The sequence below is a fragment of the Scyliorhinus canicula genome, chromosome 31 (assembly GCF_902713615.1).
Source record: "Scyliorhinus canicula chromosome 31, sScyCan1.1, whole genome shotgun sequence".
NCBI classification, from domain to species: Eukaryota; Metazoa; Chordata; class Chondrichthyes; order Carcharhiniformes; family Scyliorhinidae; genus Scyliorhinus; species Scyliorhinus canicula.
Window position 1 is genome coordinate 9482485 of NC_052176.1, and position 23540 is coordinate 9506024.

Here is a 23540-nt window from a genome sequence, read left to right on the forward strand (position 1 = left end):
ACTCGGTCCCTCGGTCCCACATTTTTACGCATCAATACCTCTAATTTCAGTTAGCATCCATGAACTGATGGGAATTATCTGCCTCTTTCTATTTACCATCGTGCCACAATCTAGAAATGCAGCAATGGAGGTACCGCGGTGGGCATAACTGCCTTCCAAGCAGTTGACCCACGTTCGATTCCCGGCCATCGCAGTAATAGTTGTATTGGTTATTTTTGCGCGACATCGTGAGTTTCAAACTGAGGAAGACTGATCAATAGTTTTTACCACAGAATGTATGCGCAGTTATCTAATTGAGATGTATTAGATGTCGGAAGGTATGGAGAAAGTAGACCTGGAGTTGATGCTTCCTCTTGTTGGGCATTCTGAAACCAGAGGTCATGATCTTAGAATAAGAGATTGCGTATTTAAAAAAGATTTCAGAAGAAAATACTTCTTACAAAGGGTTGTGAGTCTGTGGAATTCGCTACCCCAGCGTGCGCTGAATGCAGGAAGAGTGAGTTAATTTAAGGAGGAGTTAGAGAATATTTTATTGGTAAGGAGTTGAAGGGATATGGAGAACGGGCAAGCCGGTGGAGCTGAGGCCAGGATGGGATCAGCATGGAAGGTGCGCAGAGCACAATGGATTATTATGCATCTCCTGAACCAAATGGTACAACTCCTTTACTTCAATAGAACTTTAATATATGATATTCTCACAGACAAGTAGCTGAAGAACACATCCAGTGTACAAACAGGAGGAGGTTCATTCAAGAGAGGTGGCTGAAGAGAATTATGGAAGAAGTGAAACCGGTAACCTGGACTGTCCTGTGGGTAGCCGAAGAAGACCTCAGGAGGTTAAATAGCCTACCCTCGCTCCTACGCCATGTATTATGGGGAGTAGGTGCTTTGGCTGATATCGCAATCGACCTCTTCATCTGTAACACTGTAGGTAGCAGATGCGGAACATATCAGCCATGATAGAATGGCGGAGCAGACTCGATGGGTCTAATGGCTTAATTCTGCTCCTATATTTTCTGAACATATCTTTTCCACGACATCGTGAGTTTCAAACTGAGGGAAAGAAACGGTCTCCAACTCAGAATTAATGCGCGATTAAGTCAGGGAGCGAAGTATGTAACTTTCTCAGCTTTTGATAATGTGGTTTCGACATGGACAGTGTTCGACTATTCACCACCCGCCAAGCCCTTAAATAAAAGATAAAAATCGCAGCATTTGTACTTGATCCTCATGAAGTGGAACAAACAGGCAAACAACAGACACGTTTTTCACGAGGATGGGATCGGATTCCACTTGCGCAGAGCACAATGGGTTATTGTGTATCTCCTGAACCACATGGTGCACCTCCTTTACTTTAATAGAACTTTAATATACGATCTTGTCACAGATAAGTAGCCGAAGATCACCTCCAGTGTACAGACAGGAGGAGGTTCATTCAAGAGAGGCGGCTGAAGAGAATTATGGGAGAAGTGAAACCGGTAACTTGGATTGGCCTGTGGGTAGCTGAAGAAAAACTGGTGGCAATGATCGGTTCGGCCCCAAAATCGTCTGACTCTGTTCGCCCCTCCTGGGACCCAACACGACGCAATCTGATCCATCTTGGAAAAATGAGCCCCACGACAGAGAAACAGTGGATGAAAAGTCGACGAGGATGGGATTCGAACCCACGCGTGCAGAGCACAATGGATTAGCAGTCCATCGCCTTAACCACTCGGCCACCTCGTCCCACATGCTTATACATCAATACTGCTAATTTCGGTTAGCATCCATGAACTGATGGAAATTATTTGCCTCTTTCTATTCACCATGGGGTTAAAATCCAGACATGCAGCGATGGTGGTATAGTGGTGAGCATAGCTGCCTTCCAAGCAGTTGACTCGTGTTCCATTCCCGGCCATCGCAGTAACAGTTGTACTGAATGTTTTTGTGCGACATGGTGAGTTTCAAATTGAGGAAGAATAACCAACAGTTTTTCGTGCAGAATTTATGCGCAATTATCTAAATTGTGATGTCTTAGATGTCAAAAGCTTTGGAGAAAGTAGACCTGGAGTTGATGCTTCCTCCTGCGGGGCATTCTGAAACCAGAGATCATGATCTTAGAATAAGAGATTGCGCATTTAAAAAAAGATTTGAGGAAAACTACTCCTTCCCGAGGGTTGTGATTCTGTGGAATTCGCTACCCCAGCGTACACTGAATGCAGGATGTGTTGTGAATTTACGGAGGATTAGAATTTTTTTTTATTGGTAAGGATTGAAAGGTTATGGATAACGGGCAGGACGGTGGAGTTGAGGCCAGGATGGGATCTGCATGGAAGGTGTTAGGCTCAGGAGCCTACATTGCCGACTCCAGCTCCTGCGCCATTTCAGATTGGGAGAAGGCGATCAGGCTGATATCGCAATCGACCTCTTCATCTGTAACAATGCAGGTTGCAGATGGGGAACATATCAGCCATGATAGAATGGCGGAGCAGACCCGATGGGTCTAATGGCTTAATTCTGCTCCTGTATTTTCTGAACTTATCTTTTTCACGACATCGTGAGCTTAAACGGAGGGAAGGAAACGGTTTCCAACTCAAAATTTATGCGTGATTAGGGCAGGGAGTGAAATAAGTAACTTTCTCAGCTTTTAATACTGTGGTTTCGACATGAACAGTGTTCGACTATTCACCACCCGCCAAGACCTTACATAAAAGCAACAAAACGCAGCATTTGTACTTCAACCTCATGAAGTGGAACAAACAGAGAAACAACCGACACGTTTTTGACGAGGATGGGATTGGAATCCACGTGCGCAGAGCACAACGGATTATTGTGCATCTCCTGAACCACATGGTTCACCTCCTTTACTTTAATAGAACTTGAATGTACGATCCTCTCACAGCCGAAGAACAACTCCAGTGTACAAACAGGAGGAGGTTCATCCAGGAGAGGTGGCTGAAGAGAATTTTGGGAGAAGTGAAACCGGGAACCTGGACTGTCCTGTGTGTAGCTGAAGAAGAACTGGTGGCAATGAGCGGTTCGGCACCAAACACGTCTGCCTCCGTTCGTCCCTCCTGGAACCCAACCCGATGCAATCTGTCCTGTCAACTTGGAATAGATTTTCACATCAGTGATTGCAGATCCATCTTGGAAAATGAGCCACACTAGCGAGAGCAATTGGATGAAAAGTTGATGAGGGTGGGATTCGAACACACGCGTGCAGAGCACAATGGATTAGCAGACCATCGCCTTAACCACTCGGCCACCTCGTCCCACATTCATGCACATCAATACGGCTAATTGCGGTTAGCATCCATGAACTGATGGAAATTATCTGCCTCTTTCTATTCACCATGGTGCCAAAGTCTAGAAATGCAGTGATGGTGGTATAGTGGTGAGTATAGCTGCCTTCCAAGCAGTTGATCTGGGCTTGATTCCCGGCCATCGCAGTACCAGTTGTATTGGATGTTTTTCCGCGACATGGTGAGTTTCAAATTGTGTAAGGCTCACCAACAGCTTTTAACCTCACAATTTATGTGCAATTATCAATTTGAGCTGTATCAGATGTCAAAAGGTATGGAGAAAGTACACCTGGAGGTGATCCTTCCTCTTGTGGGGATTCTGAAACCAGAGGTCATGCTCTTAGAATATGAGATTGCGTATTTAAAAAAGATTTCAGGAAAAACTACTTCATCCAAAGGGTTGTGAGTCTGTGGAATTCGCTTCCCCAGCGTGCGCTGAATGCAGGAAGAGTGAGTTAATTTAAGGAGGAGTTAGAGAATATTTTATTGGTAAGGAGTTGAAGGGATATGGAGAACGGGCTGGTCGGTGGAGCTGAGGCCAGGATGGGATCAGCGTGGAAGGTGCGCAGAGCACAATGGATTATAATGCATCTCCTGAACCAAATGGTACAACTCCTTTACTTCAATAGAACTTTAATATACGATATTCTCACAGACAAGTAGGCGAAGAACACCTCCAGTGTACAAACAGGAGGAGGTTCATTCAAGAGAGGCGGCTGAAGAGAATTATGGGAGAAGTGAAATCGGTAACCTGGACTGTCCTGTGGGTAGCTGAAGAATAACTCAGGAGGCTAAATAGCCTACACCCGCTCCTGCGCCATGTCTTAGGTGCTCTGGATGATATCGCAAACGACCTCTTCAGCTGTAACATTGTTCGGCAGCAGATGGGGAACATATCAGCCATGATAGAATGGCGGAGCAGACTGGATGGGTCTAATGGCTTAATTCTGCTCCTATATTTTCTGAACTTATCTTTTCCACGACATACTGAGTTTCAAAAGGAGGGAAAGGAACGTTTTCCAACTCAGAATTTATTATTAATTTTGGTATGATGCACTGTGGAACACATGAATTGGTCACTAAAGGCCACACTTAGAAAAATGGTGCAGCAGCACAACATGACATGGGACGCAGCGCTCCAATTCGCACTGATGTTTGTTAGGAAAACAGTGTCGAGTTCAACAGGATATACCCACCAAACCCTCATGACAGGACGGCCCACGAAGGGTACCGAGTATTTATTTGGGCTTGATTTGGCCAGCCCCGCAGTCACCGCCCTGACCCATGAGAAAGCAGTCCAGCACATGGTAGAAAATATTAAAGCAGCACAATTCGCTGCAGCTGTTCGACTAGGCGCTAAACAAAAGCAGAGTAAGGCCTGCTTTGATAAGACAGTACACCCGACAGTGCATACAGTCGGACAGCAATTAATGATCAGCTTATACAACCCCAGCTCATTTCTCTCCCCTGGGTTTGCAGGCCCCTATTCAAACTCGGACAAAGTAAGCAAATCAGTTTATAAAATCACGTATCCGAACGGAAAATCAGGATGGTTCAATGTAATTCAGCTTAAGGTTTATGGAACGCAGTTCAGCCACTCGCACCAACTCTCGTTCGCGCGTTTGCACACAATGAAGACCCGCCCACAGATAACCCAATCCCCCACTCCCCCAGCAGCAGCAACACGTCCAGAGACACAACCTTGATCCCGCGCCCAGAATCAAATTTCACCCCGAAGCTTGATTCGGCTGCTAGTGACAGCGACAGGGCAACTGAAGCCCCTGGGAAAACTGAACAATGGACACTCAGACCAGGTCCCAGTCTCTACAGCCCCAGAGACACCGACAGGATATGTTCAGCCCCTTTGTGACCATTTATTTGCCCACATCGGAAACAGACCCACCACCCGACGATAGCGACAACCCCCCTTACCCAGACCGCCATACGGAAAAGGAAACACTGGCACCATGATAATTCCTCTCGTCTGACACGGAATGATGAAATGGACCCCACATCGGCACACGCCGCGTTAGCACAAAAACTCTACACGCGAGTTTGGCACCCGGTAGATGGCGATGACTTCGAGTCTGACTCCCACCATGGTAACACCTTTCAAACCCTTTTTGGAATGGAATCTTGAGGTGTCCAGATGATTAGTGACAGGAACCGATTGGGATTTACGGTGTCCTATAATCTGATGGAACCTGCCCGCTTTTCTTCTTTAGTTTGCTTTTAAATATTGTACGTTTTTGTGTGTCAGACTCAGGAATCATTTCCTGATACAGTAATAATTTCTGACGCACATGGCAGATAAGGAAACAAGTTTGTTCGAGCCCATATATTTCCAAATTCTTACCGCTCTTGGAAGGTCACTCAGGCAGTGGAGTATATGGCACTTATCCCCGCCCTGCCTGAGGACCCCCTATACATCTGGTCAGCCAAGCTGGGGTAGTGGAGTAACGGCACTGGTCACCATCCTGCCCGGGGATTCCACCCATTCTTACCCTGCCACGGATCATACACACCACATTCGGAGAATTGTTTGCGAAACTCATTTGCTGTTCTTTTTCATTCCTGTGGTTTAAAGAATGCATTTTGCAACAACTTTGCCTCTTTCCACCAACCCTTCGGGTGCTATCCCCCCACCTACTATTTACATGTCAGAATCACTTGGTTAGAAACGAGTTTGCAGAGGACGGAGAAATTGTCCACCCACTCAGCCCATCTAACACAGGCTGCGAGAGTGCTCGCACCGTGACAGAATTTTTCATTTCGGATGTCTTGTCTCCGCAAATTGTTGGTTTAAAAAAAATGAAGGAGGCTGATATGGTGACGATTCTAACAGGATACTGGCGTTAAGGAGAAACAGACAGACAGACGAGATGTTAAGCAACAAGATAATAACAGATATTATGCTTCCTCCCGAGGAAGATACAAAGATACTTTCAGATGGAGAAAAGCCTGAACAAGATGAAGACCACCCTGATGATCAAGATCATGATCGTCGCTGAAACAGTACAGTTGCACGTGTTACCTATCTCTACCTCCCTCACCACACAGGCCCCGAACACGAATACCCAAAACAACAACCCCAGCCCGGACACTACACAACACATAGACCCAGCCACCGATACCCCCACATGGTGTGAGAATCTCATTAAATGTTACTCCCTGTGATACACAGCAGAGGCTTTCCCAGTGGGAGTCATATTGTGCAGTGTCATCCAGACAATCAGATTGCGGAAATGGAGAAGGAGAGCCTCCCGCCCTCCAGTACACACCTTTGGAGCCCCTTTCCTCGGACTTCAGCAAACCCCACAAACTTTCTGAACCTTTTCCTTTAATAAATTCCGCGGTTGGGCGGCACGGTGGCACAGTGGTTAGCATTGCTGCCTAGGGCGCTGAGGACCCGGGTTCGAATCCTGGCCCTTGGTCACTGTCTGTGAGGAGTTTGCACATTCTCCCCGTGTCTGCGTGGGTTTCACCCCCACAACCCAAAGATGTGCAGGACAGGATAGGTGGATTTGCTACGCTAAATTGCCCCTTAATTGGAAAAAATAATTGGGTACTCTAAATTTAAAAAAAAACATTTTTTTTTTTTAAATTCCGCGGTTGTTGTTTCATTATTAAAGCTTATTTTCTGTTCATGAATGTTCGCGATAAGAGAAAATGTGATGCTGCTATTGGGTTTTTGTATTGTAAGATAAGTTCTTTGATGGTTAAGAAGCAGCATGAGTGTAGTGTAGTTAGAGACAGTTAGAGGTCCCCTTTTTTGTTATTTACAAGGAGAATGGAAGACAGGATTGAATGTTAAATGGCCCCTTCGGAATTTTTAGTTATGTGTTGTATTATGGAAATTTGGGTAAATGCTTATGACCCGTATCACAGAGTAGGGTAGAATCTTTCCTTGATTGAGGGTACCCGGCATTTCAGAGAACAGAAGACCCAGTATTGTGATCCGTCACGGTGCGCGTTGAGGATCAAGAGGACGGAGTGTAGCCATCTGGGAAGGTCTCTTACAACTAGGGACAGAGAAACTCCCAAAGCCTAGCGGGTAAAACGGAGAAGGCAAGACTCAGACAGCCTCAGAGCCTGAAATAGATTTGCAAGGAAGAATTCCAGACGGTATCGAAACTCCGACCAATTAGCATTTTGATGGGGCCGATTAACATTTGATGGCCCATCTTCATCAAAACAAAGGACTAGTACTCGAGCGAACGGTACAGTCCCAGACATTTCGGCGCCACTCCCTGTTGAGGGGAAGCGTAAACAACGGGATCACCCAATTAGTGGGGTCCGAAATTGGCCGCCCAAAAGAGCGCGAAAACTCCCAAGTATAAGAAGAAGAGTTCGCCATATGTTCGTCCTCTCTTGGACTTGGCGCCCCGGCCACGACCATTTCCAAGTGCAGCAACACCAGAAGCAATTCCAAGTTCAACGCTCGCTGCCAGACGGATGAGCCCAGCAGAGCAGCAGTTACTTCTCCAGACTCGATTGCTCCAGAATCCGACTGCGGCCACTGTTGCTCTCACCTAAGGCGGGTGCCTGAAGTTAAGTGCAGGTTGTCTTAGTCGATAGGTGAGTTAACTAGCAGTGTTTGTGTTGCATGACTAATTGTGTGTAAATAAAGTAGCTTGACCTTGAACTAACTAACTCGTGTTTGGCTCTTTGATCGACAGCCGGTTGTACCTTGTGGTGGTATCATTTGATACGTGACGACTCTGAATATTAGAACATAGATATCAAAAGAAAGGAGGGTAAACTCACTGATTGCCATAATTGGAACAGAGCCATAGAAAAAGACAGTTAAAGAAAAAGCAACACCTTTCATTCTGTTTTCAATCACGACAAAATACATTGATACACAAAGCAGCTCAACACAAACTGATTGAGAGATAACAGAAATAAACACACAATTATTCAGCACTATCACGCTGATACACACAAAATTCAATTGCAAACATCGCAATAGTAATCATGAATATTGTTTTATTTTGAGCATGATATAATCCAATACCTGCAACAGCTCCGTTGAAGATGCCATCGGAGTGCGTTCTTCTCCGGGAGGAACCCGAATGTTTTATATTCTTCTGGCATTTGTCGCATCCATTCTGCAATTTAGATTTGCGGAGATTTAAATAGGAACATGTGAATTCCATCGGCTAGAACGAAATAAACTGATATGTGTCTGTAGAATACAGGCTGGAAATGCAATGAATAGTAGATTCAGAGGCAGTCAGTAAAGATGTGCGGTGCTACACAACAGCCTTACATTGCAGGACCAGTGGGAAATTGGAGTATTTTGCAGATGGTGAGAAACGATAGACCTTGGAGGAGCAAGGCGATTGGAGACACTGGGTACGGAATCATTCACCGTCAGTGGAATTATCCGATAACTAGTTTCTAGCTCTCAACTTCTAGGTTGTCATATCAGAGGAGACATTCATTCCTCCAGTTCGTTATCAGGGCAACTCTCTAGAATGAGTTGCTGCAATTAATGGAAACATAGATTGCCTGGAGGGCAGAGTGGGGCCATCACGTCTTCACGGACCCTCCGAACGAGCATCATACCGAGGCCCTGTCCATTCCCTGCCCATAACTCCATGTCATGTCTGGAAAGTAAAGGCCAAGTATACATGGCCCATCCAACTATCCTGCAGATGGTTGGAGTGTGGGAGGCAGTCGGTGCAGTGCCGAGGTCCCACTGCTGCTCTCCCCTCGTTCTATTCTTCCATTAGCCTATGATTTGAGCAATAAAGTGATATCCAGTCATTTTGCTCATTTGTCGGCGAGATCAGCGGCCACTAAGAACCGCAGAGAAAACTTGCCGTTCGACACATTTTCACGAAAGTTCGTTTGACATTTTTTTGTTTTACACCACCTCACAGCTTTCCGTGTTGGGCATAACTTACAACAAAGAAACTTACGTGAATTTCGAAATTGCACGAGTAAAGGAAGACACGTCGCCAGCAGGATTCGAACCTGCGCGGGGAAAGCCCAATGGATTTCTGCTTCATCGCCTGAACCGGTATGTTCGGGAGCAGCGCTGTGTTCCCGGTCGTTAAACAGCGTTCGATTGCCTACCATAGTTGTGTCGATTTATTTGGAAATTTATGCGGGCTGGCCTGTTTCAAAATAAGAGAATAAAAAGATCCAAGAAATGACAGGCAAAAATAAATTTGAAGCTTTGTTATCATCGATTTTCACAATACTGCTGCCCGGTGAAGTTACTGAATGAAATTCAGAGCGAAAGCAGAATGAGGATCAGAGGAAGGTTCTTCTGTCATGACAGACAGACATTTAATTAGAATACCTTGAATGAACAAAAACTTCTAATTGACATCGTGTTCTGCAAGCAGTTTGCTCTCAACGGAGTAAAGATTTCGGATCACAGCCGCTGCGAGTAGGATTCGAACCTACGCGGGGAAACCCCATCGGATTTCGAGTCCAACGCCTTAACCACTCGGCCATCGCAGCTGACAGCTCGTTTGGAGAAAGCATTGTAAAATCAAACGCTCCAGGTATTGCAGTAACGCGATGAAAAGTGTCCCAGTATTTATCTGAGAACGGGAGAATTCACGTGGAAAAAAGACCGTGAGATTTGGAGCAACGCCTTGAGCTGCACGTAAATCTCATCTTCCAAAACCCACTGTTCTACTTTGTGTCACAATATCAGTTGCAGTGGAAATATGCGATAAATTCATGTTTTTTGAACGGACCAGTACAGAACTTCCCAGTCTGAATCAAAATTAAAGTAATTAAATCATAGAAGCTTACACCACAGGAAGAGACCTGCGCAGACCGAGTGGTCACGTGATGACTGGGTTGTCAGGAAGTTCCACCAGATTTCTGTGTGAAGTGACCGCGGCAGGTCTGGAACCTGGACTCAACGTTAGATTCCCCGAAGTCAGACGCCCTTTCCATCCGCTGCAAAGAGGAAGCTGATGGTTGCACCATGTTAATAATCACTGTGAATATATTCATTTCAGTTCTGTTTTTTGATGATACCCGGTTTTCCAGATCGCAGAAAATACACGGAAAGCTCCAGTTGCCGGACATGGACATTTTCGATGTCGGAAAAGTCCTTCACACTGAATGCCGTGAAGATTCATGGAGCATCATCCTCAAATTTAGCTGCTCACGGACATGTGTCACATCCTCTGCCTGCTCCGCGATCACATGCAGTCAGTGATCCTCACAAAGTGAATCAACACAAACCCCGCTCATTAAAAACTGCAGACAGACAAAGGGTGCGTCATTGCACCAATTCTCTTTTCCATATTCCTCTCTTATCTTCTTTATATTCCTCTCTTCAATATTGTACCTGTCATCCAGCAACTTCCCGACAGGCCTGGAGATAATCAAAGGAAGGACAGGAAATTGATCAAACTACAACCGTTTTCATTACAAAGTCAAACACTATCTTCAGACATTGAGCTCCAGGCTGCAGGCAAAGTTTGTATGGGTGTAAAATCAGAATCTCAGAATCAAGCAGATTCAGCATGGCTTTATGAAGGGGACGTCATGGACGACAAATTAATTAGAATTATTTGCGGCGGTACTGATCAGGATAAATAAAGGAGACCCAAAAGGTTTAATACACTTGGATATCCAAAAACGCTCGTTTTTGATGTCGATATGATGCCGCACATAAGTTAACTTAAGAAGCTAAGAGCCCATGGTTTTCTGGCTAATATATTAGGACGTTCTCCTTGGATTTTATTTTGTTTATTGTCACGTGTACCAAGGTACAGTGAAATGTATTCTTCTGCAAGCAGCTCAACAGATCATTAAGTAAATGAAAATAAAGGGAAATAAAAGAAAATACATAATAGGGCAGCACAAGGTACACAATATAACTACTTTCACCGGCATCGGGTGAAGCAGGCAAGGGTGTAGTGTTAATGACGTCAGTCCATAAGTAGGTCGTTTAGGAGTCTGTTCGTGCGTGTACTCAAACTTCTGTTTCTCCTGCCCGATGGAAGAAGTTGGACCAGTGAGTAAGCCGGTTGTGAGGCGTCTTTGATTATGCTGCCCGCTTTCCCCAGACAGCGGGAGGTGAAGTTGGTGTCAATGGAGGCAGGTTCGTGTGATGAAATGGGCGGTATTCACGACTCTCTGAAATTTCTTGCGGTCTTGGGCCGAGCAGTTGCCATACTAGGTTCTGATGCAGCCAGATAGAATGCTTTCTATGGTGCATCTGTAAAAGTTGGTAAGAGTTCATGTGGACATACCGAATTTCCTTAGTTTCCTGAGAACTGGATAATATCCCAAACTCATATCCTGCTATTGTCACATTGGTCCACCACCTTTTTCTCGTCACAAAACATCAGGAATATCAGACGAAGTCTTCTGACCTTTGATTCTCTCTTCAACCAACATCTTGTCCCTGATAAAGTCCAGCTTGGGAAGAGGGGCTCGACATTCCGAGTTCCTCTGCAGACAGCCTCTTGCTGCTGATGAATCAAAAGAGGCCTAAAACCTGAAAGACGGCCTCTCTCACAGCTCTGTGAGCATGGCTCCGTTAGACGGCGCAGACAGTACCTGCAGAGTAGATAAAAAAGGAGAGAAGTGTGAGCAATTTCCGGTAAAAATTCTGTGATCAAAGAAAACAAAGAAAAGTTCAGCACAGGAACAGGCCCTTCGGCCCTCCAAGCCTGTGCCGACCATGCTGCCCGTCTAAACTAAAATCTTCTGCACTTCCTGGCTCCGTATCTCTCTATTCCCATCCTATTCATGTATCTCGAAAACAAGGACTCCTACATCAGACTCCTATTTATTGACTACAGCTCCGCCTTCAACACCATAATCCCAGCCAAGCTCATATCAAAGCTCCAAAACCTAGGACTTGGCTCTCCACTCTGCAACTGGATCCTTGACTTTCTGAACAACAGACCCAAGTCAGTAAGAATGAACACCAACACCTCCTCCACAATAGTCCTCAATACCGGTGCTCCGCAAGGCTGCGTACTTAGCCCCCTACTCTACTCCCTGTACACACACGACTGCATGGCAAAACTTGGTTCCAACTCCACCTACAGGTTTGCTGACGATACGACCATAGTGGGCCGGATCCCGAATAACGACGAGTCCGAATACAGGAGGGAGATAGAGAACCTAGTGGAGTGGTGTAACGACAACAATCTCTCCCTTAATGCCAGCAAAACTAAATAGCTGGTAATCGATTTCAGGAAGCAAACTACTATACACACCCCTGTCAGCATCAACGGAGCCGAGGTGGAGATGGTGAGCAGTTTCAAATTCCTAGGGGTGCACATCACCAAAAATCTATCCTGGTCCACTCACGTCGACGCTATCACCAAGAAAATACAACAGCACCTATACTTCCTCAGGAAACTAAGGAAATTTGGCATGTCCACATTAACCCTTACCAACTTTTACAGATGCACTATAGAAAGCATCCTATCGGGCTGCATCTCAGCCTGGTATGGCAACTGCTCGGCCCAGGACCGCAAGGAACTTCAGAGAGTCGTGAATACTGCCCAGTCTATCACACGAACCTGCCTCCCATCCATTGATTCCATCTACACCTCCCGCTGCCGGGGGAAAGCGGGCAGCATAATCAAGGATCCCTCACACCCGGCTTACTCACTTTTCCAACTTCTTCCATCGGTAAGGGGATTCAGAAGTCTGAGAACACGCACGAAAACAGCTTCTTCCCCACTGTCACCAGACTCCAAAATGACCCTCTTATTGACTGACCTCATTGACACTACACCCTGTATGCTTCAAACGATGCCAATGCTAATGTAGTTACATTGCATATCTTGTGTTGCCCTATTATGTATTCTTATGTATTTTCTTGAATTTTATTTAATTCCCTTTTCTTCCATGTAATGAATGATCTGTTGAGTTGCTTGCAGAAAAATACTTTTCACTGTAACTCGGTACACGTGACAATAAACTAATCCAATCCAATCCAATCCTCCGGCAGCGAGTTCCAGGCACCCACTACGCTCTATGCAAAAAGCTTGCCTCGTACATCTCCTCTGAACCTTGTCCCTCGCACCTTAAACCTATGCCCCCTCGGAATTGACCCCTCTACCCTGGGAAGAGGCCTCTGACTATCCAAAAGCCTCTGATTATCCAAACGCCTCTGTATAAACAGAGGATTCAAAATACAACATTATTAAAAACACAGAACACAGGGCAGCACGGCGGCGCAGTGGTTAGCACTGCCGCCTCATGGCACAGACGTCCCACTTTCGATCCCGGCCCTGGGTCCCTGTCCGTGTGGAGTTTGCACATTCTCCCCGTGCTTGTATCCGTCTCCTCCCCACACCCAAAGATGTGCAGGGTAGGCGGATTGGCCACGCTAAATTGCCCCTTAATTGGATAAATAAATTGGGTACTCAAAATTTATATTTAAAAAAACACTGAATAGATCCTCAGAGAGCAGGACTCAAATCAAAGGGGAAAATCCGGTCGATTTCTAGTCGAAAGATTTAACAACTGGATAACGTCAGCTGACATCAGTCATTGTATTAAAATCCCTGTAGATATTCCACAGGAAAGGGAAGGCGAATTTGCAAAAGACAGACATCCCCCTTTATGGAGGGTGTTCTCATTTTCACAGATGGTCAAAGGGAATAAGGCTCGGCTGAGATTTCAATCCATATTTTTCTTTAGGGAACAGACACTTTAACGGACTGAACTACAGAGTGTGGGGATGTTCAGCGAATCACAGCGGAATGCTGGAAATACTGTACGGAACTGCAGTATCTGTGAAAAGAGAAATAGTTAACCATTGAGTTCCTGCCCTTTCACTGAAACGACCTGTTCATCTCTCCACAGAAGCTGCCGGAACAGCTGAATAATTCCAGCATTTTCTATCTTTATTTCGGGTTTGCAGCATCCGCAGTATTTTGCTTTTGGGCAAAAGGACAATGAGTTGCCTTTCCTGCTCTGAGGGTTATTGCACCTCTCTCTTGATGTGATTATCGCTGATTATCCATCTCTGGGTTTTTTATGAATCTCCGACTTTGCCGCTATTTGGGAGTGAGCGCGAGACATTCAGATGGATTGACATGATTTCCTTGTAAACCTTTTAAATCTCCGTCTTTTGCCGAATTTGGACAGGCTCCTCAATGAGGGAATCACACACATCACTCAGTGAAACTCCTCCGGGAAACATTGAACGATTTATCGTGAGCTGGTTCCATTTACTGCATTCAGAAGCAGCATTCCTGTCAGTGAGCAGGTCACACTCGCTGCTGCCGCCTGCTGCCTGTGACCAGCAACAAAACCAATTGCAGAGACAGAGTCAGATCATCATCATGGGACAAATAGGACGAATAATAACCGCTTATTGTCACAAGTAGACTTCATTGAAGTTACTGTGAAGTCGCCACATTCCGGCGCCTGTTCGGGGACGCCGGTATGGAAATTGAACTCGCGCTGCTTGCGTGGTTCCACATTACAAACCAGCTGTTTCGACCACTGTGCTAACCCAGTCCCTCAACACAAAGCCCGAGAGACAGGATCAGAGGGAAGGTTGTTTTTCTGCAGTGTGGACTTCACTACAGAACAATGAGAAAAGCAGGACATGAGAGTTGAATGTGGTAAAGAGACTTTTCTTCACACAAAAGGGAACGGAAATTAGGAACTCGGCGCCCAACAAGCCAGTGAAACTGAGAGTCAACAATATAGTTTTGAATATTTAATTTATTTTAAACCAGCTCTGGTCTGATTGTTACTGAAATCGTTTGAGGGAGCTGGAGTTATGATGCACTTGAGCCCTGACTCAATGTAAATGAAGAGCGGAACAGTCAGGAGGCGCTGAATGGCCAGCACAGTTTGTTCGTTCCTGTGAATACAACAGAATATCAAGAGAAGCAGCTGAAAACACACATTGCATTTCATTCATTGAGTCATAGAACCATACAGCACAGAAATAGCCCTTCGGCCCGTCACGTCTATACTGTTCAAAAACAACCACCTAACCATTCTCTTCCCATTTTCCAGCACTTGGCCCATAGCATTGTGTGCCCTGGGATGGCAAGTGCACATCTAAATATTTCTTAAATATTATGAGGCTCTCAGCCCCACCACCCTTTCAGGCAGCGGGAAAGCAGGTTTTCACAATAAAATATTTCACAACAAATAACTCTGCAATCAGAATCTGAAAAGGGAGAGATGACCCCTCGGTCATCTTGTCCTCGGTGTCCCTATTAATAATGCCGAGGATACCGTCTGCTTTATTAACAGCTCTTACAACCTGTCCTGCCTGCTTCAATGATTCATACACATGTCCATCCATTTCCCGCGGTTCCTGCACAGACTTTTGGAATTATGTCCTTTACTTTATATTGCCTACTTGTGTTCTTCCTACAGAAATGAATCACTTCATTTCTTGTCTGCCACATGTCCTTCCATTGCACCAACAAGTCTATGTCCTTTCAGAGCTCGACTCGAATTTCTGGAACTCTTTTCACAACCACTGGACGGCCCAAAACATTTCACAGACAATAAAGTACTCTTGAAATGTACTCTTTGAACTGTGCAAATTGCTGAACTTTCGAACTGCCTGTTCGACAACATCGGAAATTCCAATGTGGGGATGGGCGCTCACTGCAAGTGTGGCTCTGTGGCGCAACGGATAGCGCGTTGGACTTCTAGTCGCTGTCGTAAAGAGGCATTCAAAGGTTGTGGGTTCGAGTCCCATCAGAGTTTGAATAATGTTAGACGAAATCAGAAAAAGGTTGATCAATGTTCTCAGATTAGGGAAACTGCCGCCCGGAACCTCCTTCCAGAAAGGGTGCCTCCCGTCACCCATCACTTTCCCATCAGAACAACGTCACAGAAGAAAACACATCACCTTCACAGAACGACCATTCAGCACGAAAGTAAAATATCTGAACTTTGCTGACCAGAGTCAGTCTGCTGAAACGTTCTGGTTTAAAGAAAAAATGAGGCAGTGAATAGTTGTCTGGCTACCGCAGGGCAGCAATGTCGCAGCTCCTGGTTTGAGGAGCCGCAGCGGAAACGCGCTGGGCCATAACTCAGAGGTCGAGGAATCGAGGCCATTCTCTGTATTTATATTCTCACTCACAGAAAAAGAAAACATAACGCACGTTCCTGTTTGCTTTGCAGCAAATACCTATCAGAGTCTTGCTTGCAGTCTCATCCCGACATTTGTACCAGGAAAGTAGGAGACAGCGTGACATATTACAACATTGTAAAGTTCACAAACAGGGAACCACAGAGAACATGATGTAAAATCTCAGCATGTCCGGCAGCAACTGTGTGGAGAGAAAAGAGCTAGGTTTCGAGTCCAGGTGACCCGTTGTCAAAACTGGACTCGAAGCTCGTTCCAGTAGGACCCCGCAGACGGACAAAATACATATACAACGTTTTCCAGTAACACCTCACAGGTGGCCAATACGGAAATAACGCATTACCAAGTAATACATCACAATAGAAATCGAGTTCTCATTTTCCCCTCATGTACGAATGTGAACAATCCAACCAACCACACTTTCTCCAACAAGAAAAGACGATTTTTCCCCAGAGTCCAGGAATCAATATTTATTCCTCAGCCAGAGTCACTGTGCAGATTACGCACTCATTAACTAGGCAGTTGCCTGTGGGTTTTGCTGTGTGAATTTTAGCAGGAATCACATGTCCTGAAGCCACCGCTTCCCCGTTGAATGGGTGGTATTGGATCTTCCTGGGGTTGAACATTTTGCTGGAGAAATGTATTCTCGTGGAGGAAAATTCAATGTTTGGAGTGTTATTCGAACCCACGATTCCAGAAACGTCTGCAACCCCAACGCAGCGCCTTAGGTCGCTCAGCCATCCTGACACGTTGCTGCGAAATGTGCGCTCCGCGCAATAATCAATTTAAATTCTGTCTTTATCATCATTTGATTTGAAACTAGATGTGCTTTTACTATTTTTGAACCACAGCCAAAGTCATGTATCTGAGTGCCATCCTTCTCCAAGCCGCAGGGACTTAAGGAGCTTTTTATTGCTGCGTTGATTAGTTTGCTCCAATCAACAAGGACCAATTGCCGCCCGACCTGATCCTCATAAGAAGGTATTGAGAGTCTAAAATCTGAGCAACATGCGGTATCCAATTGGAGAGTTGCAACCTGGCGACTGGAATCTCTCTCCACAGATGCTTCCTTGCTGCTTTCACAGACAAGCAGCCGAAGAAACCCTCGAGTGTCCAAACTGGGTGAAGTGGGCTGGTTTAGCACACTGGGCTAAATTGCTGGCTTTAAAAGCCAACCAAGCAGGCCAGCAGCACGGTTCGATTCCCGTACCAGCCTCCCCGGACAGGCGCCGGAAGGTGGCGACTAGGGGCTTTTCACAGTAACTTCATTGAAGCCTACTCGTGACACTAAGCGATTTGCATTTCATTTGATCCAGTACAAGTGGCGGCAGAGCATCCTGGGAGAAGTGAACTGAGTCACCTCGACTGTACTGTGGCTAGCTGAAGAAACAGGTGTCAAAGGGCGGATCAGACTGAAAGCAAAACTGATGCTAATAAGGAAAAAGGCAGATGTGCTGCTGGGTGATTGCTTTCGGTGTGAGTGAGAAAATAAATAGCAGAGGATGGTTCTGGGTAATGGGCCCAGCACGCTTCCGCTGCGCCACTCTGCTCGTGGTTCACTTTCCGGGGACGGACTTGAGGCAACGTTGAAGAAATCAGTAACAGGTTGATTAATGTTCCCAGAGAGGTGAAACTGCCGCCCCGAACTTCCTTCTATGAAGGTGATTCTAGTCACTCCCCACTTTCCCATCAGAACAACGTCACAGAAGAAATCACATCACATTCACAGAACAACCATTGAGCACGAAAGTAAAATATCTGAACTGTGCTCACCAGAATCAATGTGCTCAAACGTGTGTTCTTGTTGAAAGAAAAAATGTGGAAGTGAATAGTTGTCTGGCTACCGCAGGGCAGTAATGTTGTAGCTCCTGGTTTCAGGAGCAGAGTGCCGCAGCGGAAGCGTGCTGGGCCGTTACACCGAGGTCGACGAATCGAGGCAATTCTCTGCTATTTACATTCTCCCTCACACCAAAAGCAAACATAACGCTTTGCATTGCAGCAAATACCTATCAGAATCATGCCTGCAGTCTCATCCCAACATTAGTCCCTGGAATGAAGGAGACAACATGACACATCAAAACATTTTAAAGATCACAAATAGAGAACCACAGAGAAAATGCTATAAAGTCTCAGCAGGTGTGACAGCATCTGTAGGGAGAGAAAAGCGCTAAGGTTTCGCGTCCAGGTGACCCTTTGCCACAGCTGGACTAGAAACCTTTTCCAGTAGTACCCCACAGAGGGGCAATATGGATACATAAAGATATCCAGGAATATCTCACAGGGGGCCAATAAGGAAATATAGCTATGTCGAGCAACAAATCAAAACAGAAACCAAGTTCCCAACTTCCACTCTCGGACGGATGTGAACATTCCAACCAGCCAGACTATTTACAACAAGTCCTCAATACCGGTACCCCGCATGGCCGCGTACTTATCCTCCTACTCTACTCCATGTACACACACGACTGCGTGGCAAAACGTTGTTCCAACTCCATCTACAAGTTTTCTGACGATACGACCATAGTGGGCCGGATCTCGAATAACGACGAGTCAGAATAGAGGAGGGAGATAGATAACCTAGTGGAGTGGTGTAACGACAACAATCTCTCCCTCAATGCCAGCAAAACTAAAGAGCTTTTCATCGACTTCAGGAAGCAAAGTACTGTACGCACCCCTGTCAGCATCAACGGGGCCGAGGTGGAGATGGTTAGCAGTTTCAAATTCCTAGGGGTGCACATCACCAAAAATCTGTCCTGGTCCACTCACATCGACGCTATCACCAAGAAAGCACAACAGCACCTATACTTCCTCAGGAAACTAAGGAAATTCGGCATGTCCACATTAACCCTTACCAACTTTTACAGATGCACTGTAGAAAGCATCCTATTGGGCTGCATCACAGCCTGGTATGGCAACTGCTTGGCCCAGGACCGCAAGGAACTTCAGAGAGTCGTGAATACCGCCCAGTCCATCACACAAACCTGCCTCCCATCCATGGACGCTACACTGCCGGGCGAAAGCGGGCAGCATAATCAAGGATCCCTCCCACCCGGCTAACTTACTTTTCCAACTTATTCCATCGGGCAGGAGATACAGAACTCTGAGAACACGCACAATCAGAGTCAAAAACAGGTTCTTCCCCACAGTCAACAGACTCCTAAATGACCCTCTTATTGACTGACCTCATTTACACTGCACCCTACACACGTCATCCGATGCCACTGCTTATGTAGTTACATTGTATATCTCGTATTCCCCTATTATGTATTTTCTTGAATTTTGTGTAATTCTATTTCTTCCCTATCTGTTGAGCTGCTTGCTGAAAAATACTTTTCACTGTACCTCGGTATACGCGACAATATCCCCATAACCCAGCAACCCCACCCAACACGAAGAGCAATTTTGGACACTAAGGGCAATTTATCATGGCCAATCCAACTAACCTGCACATTTTTGGGTTGTGGGAGAAAACCGGAGCAAACCCACGAACACACTGAAAGGGTGTGCAGACTCTGTACAAACAGCGACCGAAGCCGGTATCGAACCTAGAACCCTCGAGCTGTGAAGCATTTGTGCTGTCCACAATGCTACCGTGCTGCCCCAGAGTCACTGAAGCAGATCACCGAGTCATTAACTGGGCCTTTGTCTGTGGGGTCTTGATGTGCGTATTTAAGCAGGAATCTCATGTCCTGAGACCAACGCTTTGCTATTGAAAGGGAGATATTGGATCTTCCTCAGGTTGAAAATCTTGCTGGAGAAATTTAACCTCGTGGAGCAAAGGTTAATATCAGGAGTGGGATTGAACACACGTCTCCAGATGAGACTACGACCTGAACGCAGCGCCTTAGACCGCTCGGCTATCCTGATGCGTCGCAGTTGAAGTTATTATCCGTGCACAAATCGAATTAAATTCTATATTCATCTTCATTTCATTTCAAACAAGATACGCTTTTCCTACTTTTGAACCCCAGCCACAGTCGTGTATCTGAGTGCCATCCTTGTCCAAGCCGCTGGAGGTTAAGGAGCTTCTCATTGCTGCATCAGTTTGCTCCAATCAACAAGGACCGAATTCCCGCTCTACCTGTTCCTCACACGAAGAAATTGAGAGTCTAAGATATGAGCTCCGTTAAGGTTCCAATTGGAGATTTGCATTCTGGCGACTAGAATCTCTCTCCAAATTTGGTTCCGTTGTTGCTTTCACATACAAGTAGCCGAAGAACCCCTCCAGTGTCCAAACAGGAGAACATTCATCCAGTAGAAGCGGCAGAAGCGTGTTCCGGGACAAGCCAACTTAGTCACCTCGACTGTCCTGTGGGGAGCTGAAGAACAGGTATCAAAGGGCGGATGAGACTGAAAGAAAAACTTTGATACTAATAATGAAAAAGGCAGATGTGCTGCTGGGTGATAGCGGTTTGTTTGCTTTTGGTGTGGGTGTTAATATAAATAGCAGAGGGTGCTACTGGGTTCAGCGCCCAGAACGCTTCCGCTGCGCCACTCTGCTCGTGGTTGACTGTATTCGGCGTCGGACTTGAGGCAACGTTTGAAGAAATCAGTAACAGGTTGATCAATGTTCCCAGAGAGGTGAAACTGCCGCCCCGAACTTCGTTCTATGAAGGTGATGCCAGACACTCCCCAAAGCATGGTACATTGGCGAGACCATGCAGATGCTCCAACAATGAATGAACGGATATCGCGCGACAATCACAAGGCAGGAATGTTCCCTTCCAGTCTGGGAACTTCAGCAGTCAGGGGCATTCAGCGTCTGATCTCCGAGTGAGTATTATCCAAAGCGGCCTTCAGGACGCGCGACAACGCAGAATCGCCGAGCAGAAACTTATAGCCAAGTTCCGCACACATGAGTGATGCCTCACCCGGGGCCTGGGATTCAAGTCGCATTACATTCATCCCCCACCATCAGGCCTGGGCTTGCAACATCCTACCAACTGTCCTAGCTTGAGACAATTCACACCTCTTTAACCTGGGGTTACACCCATCTCTGGATCTGTAAAGATTTAATCACCTGCTAATGCTCGCATTCTAAGCATTGTCTGACATCTTTGAATTTGTCTATATATATGTTTCTGGAACATACCTCTTCATTCACCTGAGGAAGGAGCAGTGCTCCGAAAGTTAGTGTTTGAAACAAACATGTTGGATTTTAACCTGGTGTTGTATGACGTCTTATTGTATAAGGCCAGAAGACAAAAGAGCAGGAGGAGTTCAGCCCAACGTGTTTTCTCCGCCATTCAATGACACAGACTAGAATTTACATTGCATAATGAGGACATCCGGCCCTTCGAGTCTGCACCGTCCCTTGGAAAGCCCACACCGCTGCTGTATCCCCATTACCCTGCAACCCCACCCAACCTGCACGTCTTCGGACTGTGGGACTAAACCCACGAAGTCACGAGGACAAGGTGCAGGCGGTGACGCAAGCCGGGAATCGAATCTAGGACCCTGTACCTGCGAAGCGATAGTGCTAACCAACGTGCTGCCAATAAGAACGACTGACCTAGTGAGAAAACCTCAACTCCACTTTTCTCCCTTATCATCCTAACCCTTGATTCCCTTACTGACTAAAAATCAGTCTTTCGCAGCGTTGAACGTACTTAACAACACAGCCTGAACAGCCCGCTGCAGTAAAGAATTCTACTGAATATTGTTATATTTCGAGCATGATGTAATCCAATACCTGCAACAACTACGTTGAAAATGTGCGTTCTTCTCCGAGATTATCGTGAAGAGTTTGCATTTTTCTATCATTTGTCGCATCCATTCTGCAATTTAGATTTGTGGAGATATGAAAAAAAAAATGTGAATTCCATCGGATAGAACGAAATAAATTGATATGTGCATGCAGAATACAGGCTGGGAATACAATGCAGAGTGGATGCAGAGGCAGTCAGTAAAGATGTGCGCACAGCCCGTGGAGGAGCAAGGGGATTGGAGACACTTGGGACGGAGTCATTCACTATCAGTGGAAATATCCGATAACTAGTTTATAGCTCTCCAATTCGAGGCTGTCATATCAGAGGAGACATCCACTCCTCCAGCTCAATATCGGGGGTAATCTTTCGAATGTGCTGCGGAAATTAATGGTAACATAGATTCACTACCGGGCAGAATGAGGGCATTCAATCCATCAAGTCTGCACCGAACCTCCGAAGGAGCACCACACTTGTCCTATGCATGGCCGACCCCATAACTCTCACTAATGTTTGGAAAATAAGAGGCAATTAAACATGGCCCATTCACCTAACCTGCAGATGGTTGGACTGTGGGAGGAATCCGTTGCAGTACCGAGGCCCCACTGCCGGATCGCTTCCCATTCTATTGATCCATTAGCCTCTGATTTGAGCACCAAAGTAATATCCAGGCATGTAACACATTACTTGGCTGCTGGGCACAGCTCCAGGCACAGCTTTTCTGTCACCTTTTCACAGCTTTCCTGTGAGCTTTTCAGAGACAACTCCACTGTTCACTTTCTGACTCACATATTGCGGCAGTTTCTTCAAACCAGCCCCTTCACCCGCCCACCAGGGTCTCAGGTTATTTAAGTGTTTCTCTGGAATTCGCAAGAAGAGGATCACAGTGTCTGTGAGGGCATATACGGGTTTAATCCACACTCACATACAGACTGATAATGAGGGAATGACACACAAACACAATGTGCTGTTCAGGTGAATTTTCGTGACTTGAGGTTTACATGAGAAACATCTTGCACCAAATCAATCTGTGAGTCTTTCTGGTGGATGAACTGATGATGCTCGGAGTTCTCAGCGTTTACTCATTGATCCTTATAACAGTTGATACAGTTTTAATTTTGACTTGTTCTCGTGCAGAGGATGGTAACACATGTCCGTGAGCAGCCACATTTGTGGTTGATGCTCCAAAAATCTTCACGGCTCACGGTGTGAAGAATATTATCTTCATGGAAAATGGCCACGTTCGGCAGCTGGAGTTCTCTCTTCTATTTTCTGGGATCTGGGTGACAGCGGATCATGAAAACTGAAAAAGCCGTGCCGCCGTTGGATAAGGCGCCTGACTTCGATGATATCAGTGGGTTGCAAATTCGAGTCTTGCCGCGGTTGCTTCTTACCGAAATCCAATGGATCTTGCTGAAGTTTTCCCTCGTCAGCTCAATATTCCGCCTTTCCTTCCAAACATTGCACGGCTTTTCT

At 45.9% G+C, this 23540-nt stretch overlaps 4 non-coding genes across 4 annotated transcripts; 1 reads left to right on the forward strand and 3 right to left on the reverse strand.

The window, feature by feature from the left end:
• Positions 1-1643: 1643 nt before the first annotated feature.
• trnas-gcu lies at positions 1644-1725 on the reverse strand. The gene has a single exon. It is a non-coding gene; the product is annotated as a tRNA-Ser (tRNA).
• A 1444-nt stretch (positions 1726-3169) lies between these two features.
• Positions 3170-3251, reverse strand: trnas-gcu. Its single transcript has one exon. It is a non-coding gene; the product is annotated as a tRNA-Ser (tRNA).
• Positions 3252-9676: 6425 nt separating this feature from the next.
• On the reverse strand, positions 9677-9758 carry trnas-cga. Its single transcript has one exon. It is a non-coding gene; the product is annotated as a tRNA-Ser (tRNA).
• A 6124-nt stretch (positions 9759-15882) lies between these two features.
• Positions 15883-15974, forward strand: trnar-ucu. The gene is given in 2 exon segments: positions 15883-15919; positions 15939-15974. It is a non-coding gene; the product is annotated as a tRNA-Arg (tRNA).
• Positions 15975-23540: the final 7566 nt, after the last annotated feature.